This window comes from Bos grunniens, chromosome 5, assembly GCF_055505025.1.
Source record: "Bos grunniens cultivar Pamir isolate PY7600 chromosome 5, Bosgru_T2T1.0, whole genome shotgun sequence".
Classification (NCBI taxonomy): domain Eukaryota; kingdom Metazoa; phylum Chordata; class Mammalia; order Artiodactyla; family Bovidae; genus Bos; species Bos grunniens.
In genome coordinates, this window is record NC_141169.1 from 80,287,563 (window position 1) to 80,314,363 (window position 26,801).

Consider the following 26,801-nt stretch of genomic DNA (forward strand, 5'->3'; position numbering starts at 1 on the left):
AAATGCTGGACTGGAAGAAACACAAGCTGGAATCAAGATTGCTGGGAGAAATATCAATAACCTCAGATATGCAGATGACACCAACGTTATGGCAGAAAGTGAAGAGGAACTAAAAAGCCTCTTGATGAAAGTGAAAGAGGAGAGTAAAAAAGTTGGCTTAAAGCTCAACATTCAGCATGGCCTCTGGTTCCATCACTTCATGGGAAATAGATGGGGAAACAGTGTCAGACTTTATTTTTGAGGGCTCCAAAATCACTGCAGATGGTGACTTCAGCCATGAAATTAAAAGATGCTTACTCCTTGGAAGGAAAGTTATGACCAACCTAGATAGCATATTCAAAAGCAGAGACATTACTTTGTTAGCAAAGGTCCATCTAGTCAAGGCTATGGTTTTTCCAGTAGTCATGTATGGATGTGAGAGTCGGACCATGAAGAAGACTGAGCATAGAATTGATGCTTTTGAACTGTCGTGTTGGAGAAGACTCTTGTGAGTCCCTTGGACAGCAAAGAGATCAAACCAGTCAATCCTAAAAGAAATCAATCCTGAATATTCATTAGAAGGACTGATGCTGAAGTTGGAACTCCAGTATTTGGCCACCTGATGCAAAGAAGGGACTCATTGGAAAAGACCCTGATGCTGGGCAAGATTGAAAGCAGGAGAAGGGGACGACAGAGGACGAGATGGTTGTATAGTGTCACCAACTCAATGGACATGAGTTTGAGCAAGCTCTGGGAGATGGTGAAGGACAAGGAAGCCTGGGGTGCTGCAGTCCATGGGGTTGCAAAGAGTCAGACTTGACTGAGCAACGGAACAACAACAATTACCATAACCAGTGGTTTCCGAGTTTTGAGTATCTGGGAATCACCTACTGTGCTTGTTGTGAAGCAGGTCCCCTGAGGTATCCTCTACAAATTTTCACTTAATGGAGCTGGAGGGGGCCCAGAGATCTAAAAAGTTTTAGGGCAGGATGCAGAGAGCTAACTGCCACACTTTCCAACTGAACCTAGCTCTCTGGTAACTGAATATCCACTTGCAATTTAAGCTAAAATCCAGGGAAGAAAAAACTGAAATGTACGCCTTCATCACTTGTTTCTGGTGTCTCAAATGATGGGTTCTATAATACTTTCTCAGTGAGTTTTCACAGCCCAATACTAAACACGCAGCCCCTTCTTTCTATAAAGTTACTGGTCTTTCTTCTTTCCCACCTCTTGTCACCATCTTAGTTCAAATCTTGTAAGTGGTTTCCAGAGTCTTCTTAGATCACTCAACCAATAAATAACATCATCTGGTTTTTCGTGTTTTCCTCTAAACTAAGTTCCTCTGGCTCTTTGTCATTCTGGTTGCTCTTCTGTATTCCCTCTAGAACCAGGAACAAATCAGCAAATCATGACTACTTCACGTCTCTGAAGTACCAAAGGAAGTGATTCACAGGAAAAAATGTGCCAGTGCAAATATCGAAAAAGCAAGAGAGTTCCGGAAAAACACCTATTTCTGCTTTATTGACTATGCCAAAGCCTTTGACTGTGTGGATCATAATAAACTGTGGAAAATTCTGAAAAAGATGGGCATACCAGACCACCTGACCTGCCTCTTGAGAAACCTGTATGCAGGTCAGGAAGCAACAGTTAGAACTGGACATGGAACAACAGACTGGTTCCAAACAGGAAAAGGAGTACATCAAAGCTGTATATTGTCACCCTGCTTATTTAACTTATATGCAGAGTACATCATGCGAGACACAGGGCTGGATGAAGCATTAGCTGGAATCAGGCTTGTCAGGAGAAATATCAATAACCGCAGATATGCAGGTGACACCACCCTTATGGTAGAAAGTGAAGAAGAACTAAAGAGCCTCTTGATGAAAGTGAAAGAGGAGAGTGAAAAAGTTGGCTTAAAGCTCAACATTCAGAAAACTAAGATCACGGCATCGGGTACCATCACTTCATGGGAAATAGATGGGGAAACAGTGGAAACAGTGGCTGACTTGATTTTTCTGGGCTCCAAAATCACTGCAGATGGTGACTGCAGCCATGAAATTAAAAGATGCTTACTCCTTGGAAGGAAAGTTATGACCAACCTAGATAGCATATTCAAAAGCAGAGACATTACTTTGCCAACAAAGGTCTGTCTAGTCAAGGCTATGGTTTTTCCAGTGGTCATGTATGGATGTGAGAGTTGGACTGTGAAGAAAGCTGAGCGCCGAAGAATTGATGCTTTTGAACTGTGGTGTTGGAGAAGACTCTTGAGAGTCCCTTGGACTGCAAGGAGATCCAACCAGTCCATCCTAAAGGGCATCAGTCCTGGGTGTTCATTGGAAGGACTGATGTTGAAGCTGAAACTCCAATACTTTGGCCACCTCATGCGAAGAGTTGACTCACTGGAAAATACCTTGATGCTGGGAGGGACTGGGGGCAGGAGGAGAAGGGGACGACATAGGATGAGATGGCTGGATGGCATCACCGACTCGATGGACATGGGTTTGGGTAAACTCCGGGAGTTGGTGATGGACAGGGAGGCCTGGCGTGCTGCAGTTCATGGGGTCGCAAAGAGTAGGACACGATTCAGCGACTGAACTGAACTGAAGACAGTATTTCATGGCCACACCCCTCCTTTTCAAATTTTTTGTTTGTTTGTTTGTTTGTTTGTTTTACTTGAAATTAACGTGAACACTCCGTAGAGAAGGCTAGAATGGAAAACCGTTCACTAATAGAAGACTTGGAGAGAACCCCTCTGTGGATTCCGGCCGGCGCTAGTCCCAAGTCCCGCCCCCGGGAGAGGGCGCGGTCCCCGCCGCCGCCTCGGGCAGAGCTGGTCACCACCATCGCGCCGCCACCGCTGTCCCGGTCTCTCCCCGACGTCTGGCATCCTCCCCGGCCGGGGCCCGGACGGTGGGCGGGCATGGCCGGCCGAGCTGCAGATAAACAGCAGTACCCCCGTCTCCCCGGGCCATTGCCACCTCTTCCGCCCCCCTGCCCTCATCCCGCTCGCCAGTGCCTCTACCCCGCAATCCCAGGACCGGCGCCGCTTTCCTCCCACCCCCCGCACCCTCCGCCCGCGCAGGGCTAGTCTGGCGCTAAGCCCGCCGGCGCCGCGGTGAGGCGGCGAGTCCGCGCGCAAGTCCGGGCGCGGGGCTGCCTGGAACCGCGGGGAGGCGGCACCGGAATTCTGTACGCTGTGCCCGAGATACTCTCTGCCCTCATCATTTCCCCATTAAAGGTCTGCTGTGGGGACCTCACCGGCGGGCATCTCCAGGCCCCGGCCCAGGACGGGCTTAGCAGGTGCGCACCCGGAACCCCTGCGGGCGCTCCGGAAGAAGCAAGTGGCCGCCGCCGCCCGGGTTGTCCCTGGCTTTTTAGCACTCCGGACAACAGCAGCGGCCTCTGGGCCACGCTCTCCCTCCGGCTCCGCGCTCCTGTCTGGTCTCCGCCTCTGCCGTCTGCTTCCCCGGCTTTCTGTCCCCACCGCGGTTGCAGCCTCGGAGCGCGGGTGGAAACAGCAGGGAAATGGAGCTTCGAAGCGTCCTTCTGAAAACCTATCACTCTCCCTGAGGTGGGCTTCCTGCCCGCCCTGCCCCGGTTCGTTCTCCGGCTGTTTTCTTTTACCGCCCGTTGCTCTGCTCGCCTTTTAAAGTCTCAGGTTCGATTTTTAGTTTGGGTTTAGGGTCTGTTGATTACTGAAATTTTTTCCTAATTTTATTTTCTAAAGTCTTGAGATGATGCGGGAGAGGCAGAGCAAATTCATCTTCTCTTCCAAGTGGATCGCTTGGTTTTGAATATTATTTTCTGGTCTTTGCATCTGTTTGAACTGTTCCTGCCCTCATTATGCAAAGAACTGCTCAATTTCTCTCGCTAAACTTACAAATTAGATATCCCAGGGTGCTTATTACTCTATCTTGAAATTTGAAAATTTGTTGACTCTTTAATTTGAAATGTAACATTGGTAGATGTTAGTTACCTGGAATTTGACATCCAAATAGAAAACCGTAAAATGCCTTATTCACCACTGATTTGGTTGTTTTCCACCCAAATTTATTTCAAATAGAGCATTCGAGGCAAATTGTTTGAGTAGTTGAAGACTCACTAAATGGAGTGACACATTTACCTGGAATAAAAATATTCCGACAGGCAGTATTTTATCCATTTTTGGTGACTTAAAAATTAGTGAATGAGATTGAAAGTTTGGAGCTGAACACTTCCAATTTTCATCAAATGATTTCACATTCTGGTAGCTTTCAGTTCAGTTCAGTTCAGTTGCTCAGTCGTGTCCCACTCTTTTCGACCCCATGGACTGCAGAACGCCAGGATTCCCTCTCCATCAAATCGAGTCAGTGATACAATCCAACCATCGCATCCTCTGTCATCCCCTTCTCCTCCTGCCTTCAATCTTTCCCAGCATCGGGGTCTTTTCAAATGAGTCAGTTCTTTGCATCAAGTGGCCAAAGTATTGGAGCTTCAGCTTCAGCATCAGTCCTTCCAATGACTATTCAAGACTGATTTCCTTTAGGATGGACTGGTTTGATCTCCTTGCACTCCAAGGGACTCTCAAGAGTCTCTTCCAACACTATGGTTCAAAAGTATCAATTCTTAGGTTCTCAGCTTTCTTTATAGTTCAGCTCTCACATCCATACATGACTACTGAAAAAACCATAGCTTTGACTAGACTGACCTTTGCTGGCAAAGTAATGTCTCTGCTTTTTAAAATACTGTCTAGATTGGTCATAGCTTTTTTCCCAAGGAGTTAGTGTCTTTTAATTTCATGGCTGCAGTCACCATCTGCAGCATCCAAAATAAAGTCTTTGTTTCCATTGTTTCTCCATCTATTTGCCATGAAGTGATGGGACTGGATGCTGTGATCTTAGTTTTCTGAATATTGAGTTTTAAGCCAACTTTTTCACTCTCCTCTTTCACTTTCATCAAGAGGCTCTTTAGTTCTTCACTTTCTTCCATAAGAGTGGTGTCATCTGCATATCTGAGGTTGTTGATATTTCTCCTGGCAATCTTGATTCCAGCTTGTGTCTCATCCAGCTTGGCATTTCGCATGATGCACTACTCTGCATATAAGTTAAATAAGCAGGGTGTCAATATACAGCCTTGACGTACTCCTTTTCCTATTTGGAACCAGTCTGTTTTTCCATATCTGGTTCTAACTGTTGCTTCTTGACCGGCATACAGATTTCTTAGCAGGCAGGTAAGGTGGTCTGGTATTCCCATCTCTTGAAGAATTTTCCTCAGTTTGTTGTGATCCACACAAAGGTTTTGGTGTAGTCAATAAAGCAGAAGTAGATGTTTTTCTGGAACTTTCTTGCTTTTGTGATGATCCAGCAGATGTTGGCAGTTTGATCTCTGGTTTTTCTAAATCCAGCTTGAACATCTGAAAGTTGACAGTTCGTATACTCTTGAAGCCTGGCTCGGAGAATGTTGAGTGTTATTTTGCTAGCATGTGAGATGAGTACAACTGTGCGATAGTTTGAACATTGTTTGGCATTGCCTTTCTTTGGGATTGGAATGAAAACTGACCTTTTCCAGTCCTGTAGCCATTGCTGAGTTTTCCAAATTTGCTGGCATATTGAGTGCAGCACTTTCACACCATCATCTTTTAGGATTTGAAATAGCTCAACTGGAATTCCATCACCTCCACTAGCTTTTTTCATAGTGATGCTTCCTAAGGGGCCCTTGACTTCACACTGCAGGATGTCTGGCTCTAGGTGAGTGCTCACACCATCATTTGGATGGAAAGTTCTGAAGATATCAATTAGGTCCATTTGGTCTAATGTTTCATTAGATTTGGTCTAATGTTTCCTTCTTGATTCTCTGTTTTGATACTTTGTTGGTGTAAGTGAGGTGTTAAAGCAGAGCTAACTAATGTTCAATCTGGAAAACTGAGCCTGAGCAGATTGCCAACTGGGGAATATAGCAAAGAGAGCACAACAATTTAACTTACATGGTGAAAAAAGAGTGAAGAAAAAAAAGAGAAGAGAAAGAAAGAAAAAAAGGAGAAGGGAGAGAAAAGAGCAAAGGAAGGGGTGTGTGAGAGGGTAAAATAAAGAGAAAAAAGAAAAATAGAAAAGAAAAGGTAAATAGACATATGTGAAAAAGATTTATATATATTCAGGAATAGCTACAACTGGTAAAGAACTATAAAAAATGCAGTCAAATACATCAAAAGCAAAATCAGAAAAATCACAAAAAAAGTGAAAGAAAGAAAAAATATCTTAAAAAGAATTTTCTTTTTTTTAAATAACAGGAGATAACAAAGAGGAAAACTCCACAGCATCACAAAAAGCTAATGTGAAGGTAGAAATATGTAGGGGGAATATACAGTGTGATTTATAAGAAAAAAAAAGTTCTCAATGTCATAGTTCTTCTTGTTGTGGAGTCTGCCCCCATGGATGGGTTGGATTAGTGTCCTGTGATGTTTTTCTGGTTGGGAGAGCTTCTGTCTGTGTTCTGGTTGATGGAGGTGGATCTTGTCTCTCTGAAGGGCAGTGCAGTGTTCAGTAGTAGGTTTTGGGGTGTCTATGGGTTCAGTATGTCTTTGGGCAGTCCTTCTGGCTTTGGCAGTGTTAGACATGTCTATTTCCACACCCACGTTGAAGTGACCCTCTCAGCATATCTTCATTGGCCCCTGCCCCCTACCTGTCCCTGGATTCTTTACTAGTGCTTCTGTTCCCCTATCCTGCCCTGCACTGAAGGCCAACACCTGCTAGGTAGGGGCTTGTGTGGCTCTTTTCTTGCCTCCCGGACCCTGCCCTCTGCATCACAGAGACTTTTGTGAAGTTCCTTCAGCCCCCTGAGCTCGCCCTCTATGTTGCAGATCTTGTGTACACTTGTCTCGGCTCCCTGGGCCTTCCCCATATGTCACAGGGCTTGTGTGTTCTTCTTTTGGCTCCCTGGGCCTGCCCTCTGCACTGCGAGGGTTGTGTGCACTGGAGAGGTTTTTATGCCATGCCTCTCTCAGCACCCCAGGCCCGCCCTCTGCACCACCGGGCTTCTGTGTGCTTCTCTTCATTCCCCAAGACTGCCATCTGGTTGGGGCCACAGTCTGTGAGCTGTTTATGGATTGAGAAGTACAGCTTTCTCTGTTTTCTGCCCTCTTAAGTCCCTGTTTTGCCTGGCTTTCTGAGATTATGCAGTTCCCTCTTGGGCCCCTCTGTGAGGGAGCTTCCCAGTGCATAGAAACTCTTCCTGCTTCACAACTCCCTCTCTCCCTCAGTGCACAAGTTCCTGTCCAGAAGTTCTCCATCTTTTCTCTTTTTATGTCTCTATCCTCTCTCCTACCTCATTCCAGGGAGCTTAGCCTGCCCCACTGGAAGCCTGGGGTTTTCTGCTGTCACCTAGAGATTGCTTTGAAGGAGTTGTTCCATGTCTTGATGATTTTTTGATGTGTTTGTGGGGAGGCTGGTGATCTCCCCATCTTACTCCTCCACCATCTTCTTCTGCTCCCCCTTCCTGGGTTTGTTTTTGTAGGTTTTTTTTTTTTTTTTTTTTTCTCTTCCTCTTTTGTTCTCTTCTCTTGTGTTTCCTACCTGGAGAAGTTCCTTTGGCTCTTGTTGTAAAGCTGATGTGGTGGTGCTGAATTCTCTTAGCTTTTGCTGTCTGTAAACCTTTTGATTTCTCTGTTGAATCTGAATGAGAGCTTGCTGGGTAAGTGTTCTTGGTTGTAGATATTTCTTTTATCACTTTAAATATATCATTCCATGTATATCATGTAAGATTATAGTTCCTCTTGCTTCTGATGTCTGCCTTCTGGTTAGTGAGGTTGAAGGCTTGTACTGCTATCCCCTTGATACAGGGATTGACTGATGTTGTGGTGAGCAGAGTCTGCTCTGGAGATTGAGTCCTTCCCTTTCTCTGTGGTTGTCACTGCCCTGTCAAAGTTGGGGTCTACTCCCTAGTTGTTGGACTAGAGATGCCTAGATTTCTTTCTTAGCTGTGTTTCTGACCTGCGGTGTGAGATAGATGAGATTGGAGCACTCCCAGTGAGAGAAAAGCCTCTGAGTATTCCTCCTCTGGAGCTGTTCACCTGTGAGTATACTCTATTGTGTCCCCTTTTGCCCATTGTGGGACTCATAAAGTAAACTGTCATTGGCACTGCTCTCAGTCCCAACTTAACTGTGGATGTGCTTGCAATCGGCCCCAGTGACTCTCAGGTGCTGTTTTTATCAGGCCACTGGTCTGATTCACTGAGATCAGGTCCCAGGACTGCAGCAGCTGTGCACCTGGATCTGCTAATGGAGCTATGGAGGCAGTTCAGACTCTTGCCTGGCCCAGTCCCTGTGTGTATGTGCCCACAAAGCCCACAGTTCCTTAAGCCAGACCCATCTCAGTGCAGGAACACTTGTCCTTTTGGATGTTTTGCAGGCACTGAATTTAGGGAGCTGCCAGTGAGGAGAGAGGCCCTGCCTTTTACAGGTCACTCAACAATGGTGATTTGCTCCTGTGATGGTTGAGGCTTCCTCCACAAGCACTCTTACTTACGGAACTCCTCGCTCTCATCCCTTCAGACTGTCTCTTCACAGCCAACAGCAGTCGAATCCCAAGGTCTGCTCTCCAAATCTCACTTTCCAGTGCCAGACCCTGTGTGTCCTTGTAGACATCTGTCTCAGGTCAGAGTGTGCAGGGCTGTGGCATGGACCATCTGTGTAGGTTTTACTCTGTCCTGCCTGCCACCGACTGGCCACTGTGCTCTCCTCTGAGCCTCTTAGGCCCCCTTATGTCCCTGCTGATCTCTGCATGGGAGAGAGGACTTCACTGAATGGGGGAACCTCTCCTTACCTTCAACTCCCCACCAGAAGTGCAGTCCCATCCTACTTCCTCTCCTCTTTTCCCTTCTTCCTTTCATCCTACCTGGTTATGTGGGGATCTTTCTTGTCCTTTTAGGTGCTTGAGGTCCTCTTCTAGTGTTCAGCAGGTCCTCTGTGAGAATTGTTCCATTTGCATCTGTACTCTTGATGCATTTGTGGGGAGAGAACTCCACATCCTCCTACCCTTCTGCCATCTTGGAAAGTCCTTGATCAAAGACCTGTGGCAGTTTCTTAAGATAAGACACCAGTGACATTTGCTGCTTTCATTAACTCTTCCTATCATGAATGATTTCTCTGTACCATGCAGTGTTTTTAGAGAACATTTTGCCCACAGTAAAACGTCTTTCAAAATTGGAATCAATTTTCCCAAATCCTGCTGCTGCTCTATCACTGTTTTTCTTGAATATTAATTTTAACTATTTTGTTGTCATTTCAATAATCTTTATAACATCTTTACGAGAAGTAGATTCTAGCTCAAGAAAACACTTTTTTGGCTCATTCATAAGAAGTAACTTCTTATCTGTTCAAGTTTTATCATGAGACTGCAGCAATTCAGTTACATCTTCAGAATCCACTGCTATTTTTTGCTATTTCTACCACATTTGTAATTATTTCCTTCACTGAAGTCTTGAACTCCTCAAAATCATACATGAGTATTAGAATTAACTTTTTCCAAACTTCCACTAATGTTGATATTTTTATTTCTTCCCACGAATCATGAATGTTCTTAATGGAATCTAGAATGATGAATCATTTCTGAAGGTTTTCAATTTACTTTGCTATGATCCATCAGAGGAATAACTATGTATGGCTGTTCTAACCTTACAAAATGTAGTTCTTAAATAATAAGCCTTGAAAGTTGAATTTGTTCCTTGATCCATGGACTACAAAATGGATGCTGTATTAGCAGCCATGAAAACAATATTAATCTCATTATACATCTCCATCAGAGTTCTTGGGGGATCAGGTGTCTTGTCAATGAACAGCAATATTTTGAAAGACATCTTTTTTCTGAGCAGTAGGCCTCAACAGTAGGCTTAAGATATTCAGTAAATCATGTTGTATACATATGTGATGTTATCCAGGCTTTGTTATTTCATTTATAGAGCACAGGCAGGGGAATATATTTGACATAATTCTAAGGGCCTTAGGAAAATCAGAGATACCAAAGGAATATTTCATGCAAAGATGGGCTCGATAAAGGACAGAAATGGTACGGACCTAACAGAGGCAGAAGATATTAAGAAGAGATGGCAAGAATACACAGAAGAACTGTACAAAAAAGATCTTCACGACCCAGATAATCACGATGATGTGATCACTGACCTATAGCCAGACATCCTGGAATGTGAAGTCAAGTGGGCCTTAGAAAGCATCACTACGAACAAAGCTAGTGGAGGTGATAGAATTCCAGTTGAGTTATTCCAAATCCTGAAAGATGATGCTGTGAAAGTGTTGCACTCAATATGCCAGCAAATTTGGAAAACTCAGCAGTGGCCACAGGACTGGAAAAGGTCAGTTTTCATTCCAATCCCAAAGAAAGGCAACGCCAAAGAATGCTCCAACTACCGCACAATTGCACTCATCTCACACGCTAGTAAAGTAATGCTCAAAATCCTCCAAGCCAGGCTTCAGCAATACGTGAACCGTGAACTTCCTGATGTTCAAGCTGGTTTTAGAAAAGGCAGAAGAACCAGAGATCAAATTGCCAACATCCGCTGGATCATGGAAAAAGCAAGAGAGTTTGTTAGAAAAACATGAATTTCTGCTTTATTGACTATGCCAAAGACTTTGACTGTGTGGATCACAATAAACTGTGGGAAATTCTGAAAGAGATGGGAATACCAGACCACCTGATCTGCCTCTTGAGAAATTTGTATGCAGGTCAGGAAGCAACAGTTAGAACTGGACATGGAACAACAGACTGGTTCCAAATAGGAAAAGATGTATGTCAAGGCTGTATATTGTCACTCTGTTTATTAAACTTATATGCAGAGTACATCATGAGAAATGCTGGACTGGAAGAAACACAAGCTGGAATCAAGATTGCCAGGAGAAATATCAACAACCTCAGATATGCAGATGACACCACCCTTATGGCAGAAAGTGAAGAGGAACTCAAAAGCCTGCTGATGAAAGTGCAGTTGGAGAGTGAAAAAGTTGGCTTAAAGCTCAACATTCAGAAAAAGAAGATCATGGCATCTAGTCCCATCACTTCATGGGAAATAGATGGGGAAACAGTGGAAACAGTGTCAGACTTTATTTTTTTGGACTCCAAAATCACTGCAGATGGTGACTGCAGCCATGAAATGAAGAGACGCTTACTCCTTGGAAGGAAAGTTATGACCAACCTAGATAGCATATTAAAAAGCAGAGACATTATTTTGCCAACAATGGTTCGTCTAGTCAAGGCTGTGGTTTTTCCTGTGGTCATGTATGGATATGAGAGTTGGACTGTGAAGAAAGCTGAGCACCGAAGAATTGATGCTTTTGAACTGTGGTGTTGGAGAAGACTCTTGAGAGTCCCTTGGACTGCAAGGAGATCCAACCAGTCCATTCTGAAGGAGATCAGCCCTGGGATTTCTTTGGAAGGAATGATGCTAAAGCTTAAACTCCAGTACTTTGGCCACCTTCCGTGAAGAGTTGACTCATTGGCAAAGACTCTGATGCTGGGAGGGATTGGGGGCAGGAGGAGAAGGGAACGACAGATGATGAGATGGCTGGATGGCATCACTGACTCGATGGACATGAGTCTGAGTGAACTCTGGGAGTTGGTGATGGACAGGGAGGCCTGGCGTGCTGCCATTCATGGGGTCGCAAAGAGTCAGACACGACTGAATGATCTGATCTGATCTGAAGGGCCTTAGGATTTTTGTAATGGCAAAGGAGCATTGATTTTAACTTAGAATCACTAACTGTATTAGCACCTAATAAGAGAGTTAGCCTATTGTTTGAAGGTTTGATGCCAGGCATTGACTCTCTAGCTATGAATCCTCAAAGGCTGTTTGCCTACTTTTAATATCTGTTGACTAGTACTAATTTTGTTAGCTGGATCTTCTGAATAAAGTGATACTCCAGTGAACACAGAAATGAAAAACAAGCTTTGTTGCTGATATGGTGAAAGTTGTAGTGCTTTGGATAGAACATCAAACCACCTGCAATATTTCTGTAAGTCAAACTTTAATTTGTACATAGCAAGACCTTGTTGCTGTTTGTTGTTTAGTCATTAAGTCATGTCTGACTCTTAGTGACCCCATAGAGTGCAGCATGCCAGGCTTCTCTGTCTTTCACTATCTCCCAGACTTTGCTCAAATTCATGTCCAGTGAGTCAGTGATGCCATCCAACCATCTCATTCTCTGTCACCCCTTTCTCCTCCTGCCCTCAATCTTTCCCAGGAAAGATTTTCTCATGGTCTTTTACAATGAAAAGGTGACCAAAGTATTGGAGCTTCAGCTTCAGTATCAGTCCTTTCAGTGAATATTCAGGATTGATTTCCTTTAGGATTGACTAGTTGGATCACCTTGCAGTCCAAGGGACTCTAACAAGACTTCTCCAGCACCACAATTCGAAAGCATCAATTCTTCAGTGCTCAGCCTTCTTCATGATCCAACTCTCACATCCACACATGACTACCAGAAAAGCCATAGCTTTGATTCATGGACCTTTGTTGGTAGATTGATGTCTCTGCCTTTTAATATGCTTCTAGGTTTGTCACAGCCTTCCTTCCAAGGAGCAAGACCTTAACTCTCTTCAATTCTAAAAGGTTGAGAATGGTGAGGGTGCTGGAGCTGAGCCTCTTGCAGCAAATAGCAAAGTTTTGGATGCAAAGGCAGCTGCAGACAAAGGTTTGAAGCTAGCAGAGGTTGGTTCATGAGATTTAAGGAAAGAAGCTGTCACCATAACATAGAAGTGCAAGATGAAGCAGCAAGTGTTGATGTAAAAGCTGCAGCAAATTATTCAGAAGACCTAGCTAACAAAGTTTATCTGTTTATTTATTTGGCTGTGCTGGGTCTTAGTGATTCACGTGGGATCTAGTTCCCTGACCAGAGATTGAACCCAGGCCCCCTGCATTGGTAGTGTGGAGTCTTAGCCACTGGACCACCAGGGAAGTCCCTGCTGCTGCTGCTAAGTCGCTTCAGTTGTGTCCAACTCTGTGCGACCCCATAGACGGCAGCCCACCAGGCCCTGCCGTCCCTGGGATTCTCCAGGCAAGAACACTGGAGTGGGTTGCCATTTCCTTCTCCAATGCATGAAAGTGAAAAGTGAAAGTGAAGTCGCTCAGTCATGTCCGACTCTTAGCGACCCCATGGACTGCAGCCTACCAGGCTCCTCCATCCATGGGATTTTCCAGGCAAGAGTACCGGGGTGGGGTGCCATTGCCTTCTCCAGGGAAGTCCCTAATACATTTTTATTTGATCTGTAGAGGCAGAAAAATGTTAGGTGGGTTGACTGAAAAAAATGTCTAACTTGAGTGGTAAAAACAGTCATGGCCCCTCAAGCAATTTCCTCACTTGACAGTTTATAAACTCAGAACTCTTTGAATGAGGGGAGAGGCAGGATCTTCTTGAAGATGGATCTTGATACACTGCCAAAACATACACCATTGATCTTTCTCCAAGCCCTCCCCCAAAAGATCTACAGGGTAAATGTACACTGGGGAAAAGGAAATAGTGAGAGCTTTGGAGGACTTCTGGACACTAATTTTGAAATGACATTAATTCCAGGAAACCCCCCCAAAATATCACTGTGGTTTATCTGTTGCATGGACTATGTAGTTCATATGATCGATGAAGTTTTAGCTCATGTCTTTCTCACAGTGGGACCAGTGGGTCCTCAAGACTGTCCTGTAGTTATTTCCAAGGTCAAGAACACATAGTGTGATAGATACACTCAGCAACTGGCCGAATCCTCACATTGGTTGCATGATCTGTGGAGTGAGAGCTATTATGATGGGAAAGGCCAATTGGAAGCCATTAGATCTGCTGCCCCAGAAGAAGAGTAAACCAAAAGCAATACTGCATTCTTGAAGGGATTGCAGAGATTAGTGGCACCATCAAGCACTTGAAGGATGCCAGAGTTTTGATTTCTACCAAATCTCCATTCATTTCACTTATTTGGCTTGTACAGAAGGCAAATGGATTTTGAAGAATGACAGTGGATTGTCATAAACTTAACTAGATAGCTCCAACTGTAGTTGCTGTACCAGATGTGGTTTTATTGCTAATTAGCACATCCCTGGAACCTGGTGTGCAGCTATTTATCTAGCAAGTGCCTTTTTCTCCATGCCTGTCAATAAGAGCCACCAGAAACAGTTTGCTTTCACTTTTAACCTGAAGAGTATATCAACTCTGCAGCCCTATGTCATTGTTTAGTTTGTAAGCATCTTGATTACCTTTCTCTTCCATTGGATATCTCACACTGGTCCTTTAAATTGGTGACATTATGCCAATTGGACTTAGTGAGCAAGAAGCAACTCTAAACTTATTTTAGAAATTTCCATCTCAGAAGGTGAGAAATTAATCTGACAAAAAATTCCGAAATCTTCTACCTTAGTGAAATTTCTAGGATTCCAGTGGTTTGGGCATGTTGAGATAACTCTTCTCAGGTGAAGAATAAGTTATTGCATTTGGCTATTCCTGCAAGTAAGAAAGAGTACAATGCCTACTAGGTTTCTGGATTTTTTGCAGTAACATATTCCTCATTTGGAGTGTGCTACTGTGGCCCATTTACGGAGTGACTCAAGAAGCTGCTAGTTTTGAGTGGATCCAGAATATGAGACTGTGCCACAGATCCAGGCTGCTGTGCAAGCTGCTTTGTCACTTGGGCCATGTGACCCAGCAGATGCAGTGGTCCTTGAAGTGTTGGCAGATAGGGATGCTGTTTGGAGTTTTTGGCAGGTCCTTATAGGAGAATCACGGGTTTCCTTAGTGACTCAGTGGTAAAGAATCCACCTGTCAATACAGGAGAAACCAGTTTGATCCCTGGATCAAGAAGATCCCCTGAAGAAGGAAATGGCAATGCACTCCAGCATTCTTGCCTGGGAAACCCCATGACCAGAGGATTCTGGAGTGCTAAAAGTCCATGGGGTCACAAAACAGTCAGATACAACTTAGTGACTAAACAACAACAACAAATATCGGAGAATCATAGTGAAGGTCCTTAGGATTTTGGACCAACTTCCTGTCATCCTCTGTAGATTACTGGCCTTCTTTTGAGAAACAGCTCTTGGTCTGTTATTGGGCCTTAGCAGAGATTGAATGCTTAACCATGGGTCACCAAGTTATTATGGTGACTTGAGCTATGCATGATGAACTGGGTATAAAAGTAGGTGTGTGCAGCAGCACTCCATCATCAAATCTCAGTGGTCTGTATCTGATCAAGCCCAAGTAGGCCCTGAAGGCCTAAGTATGTTACATGAAGAAGCATCCCAAATGTCCTTGATCCCCACTCCTGCTACACTTTCTTTGGGACTGGAATGAAAACTGACCTTTTCCAGTCCTGTGGCCACTGCTGAGTTTTCCAAATTTGCTGAAAGATTAAGTTCAGCATTTTCACAGCATCATCTTTTAGGATTTGAAATAACTCAGCTGGAATTCCATCACCTCCACTAGCTTTGTTTTTAGCAGTGTTTCCTAAGGCCCACTTGACTTTGCATTCCAGGATGTCTGGTTCTAGGTGAGTGGTCACACCATTGCGGTTATTCAGCTCATTAAGACCTTTTTGATACAGTTCTTCTGTGTATTCTTGCCACTTCTTAATGTCTTCTGCTTATGTTGGCCCATATAATTTCTGTCTTTTATTGTGCCCATCTTCACATGAAATGTTCCCTTGGTATCCCTAATTTTCTTGAAGAGATCTCTATAGATTCCCATTCTATTGATTTCCACTATTTCTTTGGACTGTTCAGTTAAGAAGCCTTTCTTATCTCTCCTTGCTATTCTTTGGAACTCCGTGTTCAGATGAGTATACTTTTCCCTTTCTCATTTGCTTTTCACATTTCTTCTTTTCTCAGCTATTTGTAAGGCCTCCTCAGACAACCATTTTTCCTTTTTGCATTTCTTTCTCTTGGGGATGGTCTTGATCAATGCCTCCTGTACAATGTTATGAACTTCTGTCTATAATTCTTCAGGGACTCTGTCTGTCAGATCTAGTCCCTTGAATCTAGTCACTTCCACTGTATAATCATAGGAAATTTGATTAAGGTCACACCTGAATTGCCTAGTGGTTTTCTCTACTTTTTTCAAGTTAAGTCTGAATTTTGCAATAAGGAGTTCATGATCTGAGCCATAGTCATCTCCTGGTCTTGTTTCTGCTGTCTGTATAGAGCTCCTCCATCTTTGGCTGCAAAGAATATAATCAATCTGATTTTGGTATTGACCATCTGTTGATGTCTATGTGTAGAGTCATCTCTTATGTTGTTGGAAGAGGGTGTTTGCAATGCCAGGGTGTTCTCTTGGCAAAACTCTGTTAGCCTTTGCTCTGTTTCATTTTGTATTCTAAAGCCAAACTAGCCTGTTACTCCATGTATCTCTTCACTTCCTACTTTTACGTTCCAGTATATCTATATCCCGGAGAAGGCAATGGCACCCCACTCCAGTATTTTTGCCTGGAAGATCCCATGGATGGAGAAGCCTGGTAGGCTGCAGTCCATGGGGTTGCTAGAGTCAGACATGACTGAGCGACTTCACTTTCATTTTTCACTTTCATGCATTGGAGAAGGAAATGGCAACCCACTCCAGTGTTCTTGCCTGGAGAATCCCAGGGACGGGGAACCCTGGTGGGCTGCCATCTATGGGGTCGCACAGAGTCGGACACGACTGAAGTGACTTAGCAGTAGCAGTAGCAGTAGCATATCTATATCCATATATTGGGCCATGAGAAAGATGAAAATTCTGCTGTGTGCAACAATGTGAATTGAACTTGACAGCATTAAGCTAAGATATTAATGTCAGAGACAGAAAAACAAATACCATGTGATGTCACTTATATGTGGAATCTAAAAATGCTGAACTCATAGAAACAGATACTAGAATGGTGGCTGCCATGGGGTGGAGGTGGGGGATAGAGGGGAAGGAGAGTACAAGCTCCTAGTTATAATAAGTTCTGGTGATGCAAGGTACAGCATAGTGATCATAGTTAATAATACTGTATTATATACTTGAAAGTTGCTAAGAGATTAGATCTTACAAGTTCTTACCACAGAAGAAGGAATGGTAATTATGTAACATGATACAGGTGTTAGTACTGCTATGGCACTAATCATTTTGCATGCATGCATGCATGCTGAGTTGCTTCGGTCGTGTCTGACTCTGCAACCCCATGGACAGCAGCCCACCAGGCTCCTCTGTCCAAGGGATTCTCTAGGTAAGAATACTGGAGTGCGTTGCCATTGCCTTCCCCGAATCATTCAGCTACTTATTAGTAAAATGATCAATGAAATATCTGATGGTAAACTCACCATCCCATTCCCAGGGTCTGTCAAAGGCCCGCCAACCATTAATTTTTTCCTCTCTGTCTGCTTCCACCAACCTTCTTTGTCTTCTTTCCAGAGTCCTCAAAAAAGTCTCCATCAGAAGCCACCTGAAATCTCTCCACTCCCAGCACCCAACGCTAAGACTACCAACAGAACAAACGACACATGATTAATGTTCCCTTCCTCACATCCCTTCCCTTCCCAACCTATTCCTCAGAATCATTTTGCAATACGCAAATCAAAATGTTGTACACCTTAAAGTTACACAATGTTATGTGGCACTTATATCTCAATAAAAGTGAAAGTTATTCTCTTTAACACATATTGATATTGTAATGTGGTGTAAGAATGTCTAGAGAAGTAAATCTATAAAAAAATTTCCAACTTTGCTTTTACCTTTTTGCGTTTCCTAACTTATTTTCCCAACTCAACAAATCTGGAAATTTGATATCAGTTTATCCAGATTCTTGGGTGGGAAAAATCAACTTAACTGGCCCAGTGCTCATTAGTTTAATCTTTATTTGAAAATCAATTTAATAATTCACAACATAAAATGATTTTTTTTCCAATATGAAACCACACTTTAGAAACCAAAGTAGTTTAGTGAGTACATGAATCAGAGGATACCAGGGGAAGGCCCTCCTTAGGAAGAACGCTCCTTTCTTCATCCAAGAGCAGAGATGCACTACTTCCAGTTCCTTTCCACATTCTTCTTTTCAACATGCCGATTGTTTCATTGTGTGTGTGGGTGTGAAGTGGCTTCAGTCCTGTCCTGTTCCTTGCGACCCCCATGGACTGTAGCCCGCCAGGCTGTTCTGTTCGTGGGATTCTCAGGCAAGAATACTGGAGTGGGTTTCCATGCCCTCTTCTGGTATCTTCTGACCCAGGGATTGAATCCCAGTCTCCTGTGGCTCCTATAGTGCAGGTGGATGCTTTATCCCTGAGCCACTGGGGAAGCCCCAACTGATTTGTTAAGTTCAATCAAATTACTAAGAGAAATATTTATAAGCTACAAAACATTATAAAAATATTAGGCATTAAATTTAGAAATGCCTTTAATATGAAAGTGTTTCCCAGGTGGCACTAGTGGTAAAGAATCTACCTGCCAATGCAGGAGATGCGAGAGACGTGGGTTAGATCCCTGGGACAGGAAGATCCCCTGGAGTAGGAAATGGAAACTGGCTCCAATATTTTTGCCTGGAAAATTGCGTGACAGAGGAGCCTGGTAGTCTACAGTCCATGGGGTTGCAAAGAGTCAGACACAGCTGAGCATACACTTGCTATATTTCTCTTAACAGGTAGGAAGTTTGACTTTCATCTGTGAATATCTTTGTATTTTTAATAGGTAAGAGTTATGTAATTTTTGTTCCAGTTTTGTTTTGGCTTCCAGGAAATTCTGAGTTAGATTTTCTGTTTGATTGTGGAAGCTTCCCTTGGACTGAATTTTCAAAACAGTGATCACTTCCATGTTATTACATAGCCCTTGTTCTTTCACAGTTTGTGCTATGGATTTATTATAGTTGTATTTTATTATAAACCCACATCAATACTGATGCATAGCAAGGATATACATAATGATACATGAAAAGAAGAAAATATTAGGCTTAACATAAGAAAAATTTCCCATATTTGACAATTTCTGACCTTTGAAAATATTAGTTTCATAAGATTTAACCTAATAATGAACAAATGAAGATGTTATCTATAATTATTTTAATTAATTTTTGAAAGATGTTGTTTACCAACCTCTTTAATAAAATTTGTATCTTAATAAGAAGAATATTTTCAAACTACAGATGTATTCACTCCTCTATATTACCCCTTCTCCCCATTACTATGGGTGATTGGAACTAGAAAATATCTTTGAAATCATTTTGATAGCAACTTTCAGACTTTTATCACTAGTATCTGTTTTTACTCACCATACATATCCCATATATTCTGAGTAAAATATCCTCATAAACATCTTAAAACCTCATTTTAATAAAAATTATACAAATAAAAGTAATTTTTTTCTTTTCTTCTGAGTGGAAATAAAACATGCAAACTTCTTTAGGTATGTAGACAATTTGTTGAAAGCTTCCCAAAAACTGTGAATGTGCACTTAAAAATCAAATGCAAGTCACCCTTGTGAACAATGTATGAAGCAGTAACGACACATTAACTTAGACAATTTATTTTTAAAAAACAATGGACTCTGTGGGAGAGGGAGAGGGTGGGAAGATTTGGGAGAATGATATTGAAACATGTAAAATATCATGTAAGAAACGAGTTGCCAGTCCAGGTTCCATACACGATACTGGATGCTTGGGGCTAGTGCACTGGGACGACCCAGAGGGATGGTATGGGGAGGGAGGAGGGAGGAGGATTCAGGATGGGGAACACATGTATACCTGTGGCAGATTCATTTTGATATTTGGCAAAACTAATACAATTATGTAAAGTTTAAAAATTAAAAAAAAAAACAACTAGCGTTTAGTTTACAATTACAACAGCTGGAGTTATCCAAATGCCTGTGTGAAATTCTTGTTTCTGATTTTTTTAATGGCATAAGCTCACTGTGGCTGCATTGGAATAATTAAGAGGTTCACTGTGCCTGCTGTGGACAGGGAATCATACAGGAAGCAAACATCTAGGGACATCATTACAGAATTAGGATAAAATTTGTGTTTATGGGAATAAAAGCAGCAAAAATGACAACATAATTACTATGTGAAGAGAAAGTCACTCATTCGTGACCAACTCTTTGAAACAGTTCTCTAGGCCAGAATACTGGAGTGGGTAGCCTTTCCCTCCTCCAGGGGATCTTCCCAACCCAGGGATCGAACCCAGGTCTCCCACATTGCAGGCGGATTCTTTACCAGCTGAGCCACAAGGGAAGCCCAAATACCAAGTAGCCTTTGCCAATTTTTTCCTGTTAAAAAACAGGAAATGTTCCTTGAGGAAATCCAAGGTATTGAATTACTTGCCAAGAAGTAGTTTAATTTCTAAATGGCAAGCCAGGGCATTTTATAGCAGCTGATGTACAACGTACACCAGAGACAGTTTAGGTGAAGTTTAGGCATCTTGCTACCTTGTGATGGTGGATTTTATTCAGGGAAATAACAATTCATTACCCATTAAATATTAAAAATTCTCAACATATTCCAAACTTAGAGCTTTTATCTTCCAGCTAAATTATTGACATTGTTTTCCAGACAACTCATGCTATTCAGATGCATGGAGAAAAACTAAAAAGTGCTTAAATAAGATAGTTTTAAAGGGAGAAATATCTGATGACCCATTACCGCAATAAAGATTATAATAATTCTGGGTTTTATAGTGTCCAATTTCCAGAGAGAACACAATGATTCATTTCCTTTGAAAATTCCCCATGGCTTTGGCTCCATTCTTCCCTTGGAGCACACACACAGACAGACATACACACGCACACACAGACACACCCACATGTAGTTATTTTAAAAGTTGCCTTCACAACAGTGTTTCGCATCATTTTTAGAGGAAGCTGCAAGAAGGAAGTGTCCAAAATTTGGTGTTTACATGGACCATGTCATTAACATTTCCCATTTGTTGAGTGATTTTCATGTTCCCAGAAGCCCTCATCCTGTAAAAGCTGATGGATGGGCTGACAGAACCTTCCAGGCTGTGTTGGTATAATATGAGCCAAGTGCCTGGAAACAATAAAACAGCAATTTTCTGAGAGATTTACCTGCAGAAAAAACCAGGAACATAAAGGCCGTTTTCAGTTTCCCGCCTTAAGCCTCTTCTCTCAGTTTGGGAGGACTGGATCCTGTCAGGTTAATTGAGGGTGCCATTAAATGTAATCTCAGCAGCTGCAACTGTGATGGCTTCAAGGGAAAGACACTGGAGCAGGAATCAGAAAACTGGGCTGTGGTCTGACTAGAGTGGAGGCTTCATATCATGAGCAACAGAAACAAAAGCTGCAGGGGTTTTGAGATGTTAAATCTTTCCTCTTGAAAGTTGGAAGGGTCATCCAGTCATGATTTGACAAGCAGTGGTTCTGGCTTCAGGTTTCCCAGGTGGCGCTAGTGGTAAAGAACCTGCCTCCCAATGCAGGAGACATAAGAGACACAAGTCTGATCCCTGGGTGGGGAAGATACCCTGGAAGAGGGCACGGCAACCCACTCCAATATTCTTGCCTGGAACATCCCATGGACAGAGCAGCCTGGTAGGCTACAGTCCATAGGGTCGCAAAACGTCATATGTGTCTGAAGTGACTTAGCAAACATGCACACACGGTTCTGGTTCCCGTAGCAAATACAAACCAAGAGAAGGGTCCTCTCAAGTTAAGTTCATCACAGCTGGGCCAGATTTTTTGAAATTCATATTGGACATCCTCCACACCACTGCATTCTCAAAGCTGGATCTCTTTATGTCACAAAACAAGAATGAATATTCATCCTGGACTCAGTGCCATAAAGAGGGATTAAGGTTAAGGAGGTCTGGACTAAAGTGATGTGAGGGCTACCAGAAGGATCTTGACTAAGAGGACATGAAATTTGCCTCTCTTCATGCTAACATCAAGAATACTCCTATAAATGGAACAATTCTCAGAAAGCACCAGCTGAACACTAGTGGAAGACCTCAGACACCTAAAAGGATAAGAAAAATCCTCACCTGACCAGTTATAATGAAAAAAAGAAAAAAGAAAGAAAAGAGGAAACAGAAGGAGACCAGCACTGCTGGTGGGGAACTGAAGGTAAGGAGAGGCTCCCACACTCAGAAAAGCCCATTCATGGTGAGGAAGTCAGCTGGGGCAGAAAGGAACCTTTGGGGGATCAGAGGAAAATGAAGCAATCCGTCTGTGGAAGGCAGGACAAAGTAAGAGCTGCACACATGGTCTATGCCATTGCCCTGTGCGCCACATCCTGAGTAATGTGTCTCCTGGGCAGCAGGGAGCTGGATGCTGGAAACCGGGGTTTGGAATGTGAAGAGAAAGCCTGAGGGACAGGAGTAAGAAGATCCAAAACTGGGAAAGTTTTCAGAAGAAACCGGGAGCGCTATAGATCAAGGCACCATTGTTGAATAGTGTGCAAAGCATGGGATCACCATCTGCAACTCCCTTCTCCACCTGCTGGCCCCTTGCCTCCATGGGTACTGGGAGGGCACCCCATTTGAGGAGGTTAACCCACCCTTCAAGCCAAGGCCTCTTCAACCCATGCAAGCTCTGGAGTCCTGAGCACTGCCACCATCAAAGCTGCCTCTGGAATCAGCCCTGGGCACCCCAGCCTGAGACAGGAGGCTACCAGTGCTGGTGGGGGCCGAGTGCTCCTAATGCAGTTAGGAGAGTGGATCTGGGGAGAGGACTGTTCTTGGCTATACAGGAACAACCTGAGGGGATGGGAGTGAGGGTCTCCATGGCCAGGAATGCTCTTAGAGGAAGCATGGTCTACCTAGGAAATGAGGCACCACTGTTGAATGTGCAAGGGGCCATTACCACCCCTTGCCCATTGGGCAGTCCCTGCCTCTGTGGGTACTTGGAGGGACTCCCACCAGAGCGAGCATGTCCCAGTCTATCTTCCTGTCAGTCCCTGCCACCTCAGGGTCTTTGCGCACACCCTAGTTGTGGAGGCCTTATTCCTCCCCAGCAAATAAGTTCCCCAATCAGCCTGAGAGCCCCAATCAACCACTGCTTTTGTCCACTCTCACCTGGGTGGGAAACAGACACCTGAGTGTGGCCCATACCTAGAGGTGGGGGCCAAGCCAAAGCTGGGTCTCGGGCTGTGTGACTAAGGAAGAGGGACAGAACTATCTTTGTGCAGCCACACAAGCTGTTCTGTAAATCCTGGATCTGTGGAGTATCTGAATGGACAGTAAGTACTCCCACAACTGAGATCAGTCTAATTTTGGCAGCTGTGGACTTTGGGTGCAAGTACACAACAGGAGATGGACAAGGTCAGAGTCTGAGCTGCCGCACAGTGCCCTTGGTGGGTACAGAGACCTACCTAGAAATATTGGAGGGCCTCCTAGAGAAGTGGAGGTTGGTTATGGCTCATTGAGGGGACAAGGACACTGACAGCAGAGACTTCAGGAAAATATCATTATTACTATTCTTTATTCTGTTGTAGTTTTATATTTTTTTTACCTAGTTTTTTTTTAACTTTTTTAAAAATTTAATTTAATTTTTAATTTTTTTTAAATTTTATTTTATTTAACTTTACAATATTGTATTGGTTTTGCCATATATCAAAATGAATCTGCCACAGGTATACATGTGTTCCCCATCCTGAACCCTCCTCCCTCTTCCCTCCCCATACCCTCCCTCTGGGTCGTCCCAGTGCACCAGCCCCAAGCATCCAGTATCGTGCATCGAACCTGGACTGGCGACTCATTTCATACATGATATTATACATGTTTCAATGCCATTCTCCCGAATCTCCCCACCCTCTTCCTCTTCCACAGAGTCCAAAAGACTGTTCTATACATCAGTGTCTCTTTTGCTGTCTCGTACACTGGGTTATTGTTACCATCTTTCTAAATTCCATATATATGAGTTAGTATACTGTATTGGTGTGTTTCTTTCTGGCTTACTTCACTCTGTATAATAGGCTCCAGTTTCATCCACCTCATTAGAACTGATTCAAATGTATTCTTTTTAATGCTGAGTAATACTCCATTGTGTATATGTACCACAGCTTTCTTATCCATTCATTATTTTTTAACTTTACAATATTGTATTGGTTTTTTCTTTTTTAAAAAATTTAACTTAAAATTTTTTTTCTATGTTTACTTTTTTGTTGTTTTGTCTTCATTTGTGTTGTACTGTTTTTATTGTTCTTGCATGTTTAATGTTTGGGTTTTTTTTTAGTTTGTGTTATGTTTTTGTCCTGTTTTTTTGTGTTTGTTAGCTTAGTTTTGGGGTTCTTTTGCATGTAATGTTGCCCTCTTGTGTCTTTTCTTTGGTTGGCTTTCTTTGATCATTTTGTCTTGGGGTTTTTTATCTGCTTGTTTTCTTCTCTTCTTGTCTTGTTTTTACTGGCTGCACCACATGGCTTGCAGGGTCATGGTTTCCCGGGGTTGTGCCTGAACCTCTGGGGTAAGAACACCAAGTCCAAGATGCTAGATGACAAGAGAATTCCCAGCTCCAAGGAATATTAATTGATGTGAGCTTGTCTGGAGATCTCCATCTCAAACCAAGACCTGGCTTAACCAATCTGCCTCTAGGCTCCAGTGCTCAACACCCCATACCAAACAACAAGTGAGACAAGGAACACAGTCCCACCTAATAGCAGATAGGCTACCTGAAGTCATACTAAGCTCACAGACGCCCCAAAGCTTACCACCTGATGCAGCCCTGCTCATCAGAGAATCAAGACTCAATTCCATCCACCAGAGCACAGGCACCAGTCCCTCCCATCAGGAAACCTACATAAGGCCTTGGACCAACCTCACCCACCAGGGGCCAGACACTAGAATAAAGAGGAACTGGGATCCTGCCACCTGCAGAAAGGAGATCACAAACACAGTAAGATAGACAAAATGAGAAAACATAGAAATATGTTACAGATTAAAGGAGCAAGGTAAAATCCAAAAGATCAAATAAATGAAGAGGAAATGGATAATTTACCTCAAAAAGAATTCATAATGGTAGTAAAGATGATCCAAGATCTCAGAAATAGAATGGAAGCATGGACTGAGAAGATACAAGAAATGTTTCACAAGGACCTAGAAGAACTAAAAAACAAACACTAATGAACAATACAATAACTGAAATGAAAAATACATTAGAAGCGACAATAGAATAACTGAGGGAGAAGAATGGATAAGTGAGTTGGAATATAGAATAGTGGAAATAACTGCTGCAGAGAAGAATAAAGAAAAAGAATGAAAAGAAATGAGAACAGTCTCAGAGACCTCTGGGACAACATTTGTCATTGTTCGGTCATTAAGTCGTGTTTAACTTTTTTAGATGTCATGAACAGCAGCACACCAGGTTTCCTTGTCCTCCACGATCTCTGGGACTTTGCTCAAACTCATGTCCATTGAGTCATCCTCTGTCTCCCGCTTCTCCTAGCCCTCAAGCTTTCCCAGCATGAGGGTCTTTTCCAATGAGTCAGCTGTTCACATCAGATGGCCAAAGTATTAGAGCTTCAGCTTTAGCATCAGACCTTCCAATGAAACCTGACCTTTTCCAGTCCTAATCATGATGGACACAAGACCAAAGGCCCTTCTTCATTTCTCTGGATTGAATGTATCCCTCAACCTTCTTCTAAATTAAGATATTAAATATCCTCAATGCAGATGCATGCAAAATTTAACTTGATTTGGAAAAGTTTAGGAATGCAATGATTCTTGCTCCATGTATTGAGGACAGAATTTACACATATTAATGAGGATACAGAGGTTTTATTTTCCACTTACCCAGTCCATAGCGTACACTGTTGTTCTCAACTAATGAGCAGTGATCTCTGCATGAGCTCAGCAGAGTGACCGTTAATAAGGGAACAAATGGAGCAAGGTCAGCACAAACCTACAAGGCAAGTATGAATCCAAATTTATTTATTTGGAAATAAATTTATTCAGAAAAATTAGGGTATGCTTATCAGCCAATGGATATAATGCATAGTAGCAAACAGCAGAGACTTTGGGATCTACTTCCTACAAATGCCGGAATGCAAAGTAGTTTGAGTCTTGGTTGGTTCTAACTTTACCTCAGAAAACTCATAATCAGCTGTAGGCCAGAGAACAGGATGCAATTCCCAGGTCTATCCGGGAATGCTCTTAATCTTCAATCCTGGGTCTGGGTCATACCTCTGCCCTTGGCCTGGATATTGGCCCCAAAACAGCAAAGTGTCAGACATCATCAACTTCTTATGCAGAGCAGTAAGGGGAAGTCTACATGGAGCCATCTTTCCAGCCAGAGCTAGAAGGCATAGAAGAGGCTGGACAGGTAGCAGCAGAGTGGACTTCAGAGGCTATGGCTTGGTGTCAGGAACTGTGGCCAGCTGTGCCACAGTGCATGAATAAGGGCTGGCTGTCATGAGGTCTTTCCAAACTGTGATCATGCTAGCTGGGCCTCCCACCTCCTGTCTAACCTTCCTGGCATCACTTCCAGGCTTCCACTGCCAGTGGTGCTTTCCCAACTGATTGCTCCCATTAAATGAGTTTCACATGCTGATTTTCTGTGTTACAGATGAGCAAGCATTTCCCTAAGTTGCATCTCATTTTATCAACATCACTAATTTCTCTGCTTTCTTACATCCAATCAGTCATTTCAATTCAACTGTGCATTTTATTAATGAGCCATTGAGTCCCTCTTCCAGATGATTAGTGAAAATATTAGCTTCTGACTGGACCTGGTACCAGTTCCCTGGGGCTCAGTTCTGGCTTCCCTGAGAGCTCCCTGAGGAGACATTATTCACTTGCCTTCTAGCTCCTTCATATCCCAAGCTACTTTAACAAGTTTCTTAACCCACTTTCAAGCACTTTTTGGGATGTTCACATAAATGCTTACCCAGGAAGCTCCTGTTTGTGGGATGAATGAACAAATGGTCACAGGATA

The 26,801-nt window shown here is 43.1% G+C and overlaps 1 long non-coding RNA gene across 4 annotated transcripts; it reads left to right on the plus strand.

The window, feature by feature from the left end:
• Positions 1–2,401: 2,401 nt before the first annotated feature.
• Positions 2,402–17,600, plus strand: LOC147372515 (uncharacterized). Of its 4 annotated transcripts, none has more exons than XR_015164747.1 (2): positions 2,402–3,550; positions 17,355–17,600. It is a non-coding gene; the product is annotated as an uncharacterized LOC147372515 (long non-coding RNA). The 4 variants fall into 4 exon arrangements; XR_015164748.1 differs by having other exon boundaries at positions 2,402–3,279; XR_015164750.1 differs by having other exon boundaries at positions 3,314–3,576.
• The last annotated feature ends 9,201 nt before the right edge of the window (positions 17,601–26,801 follow it).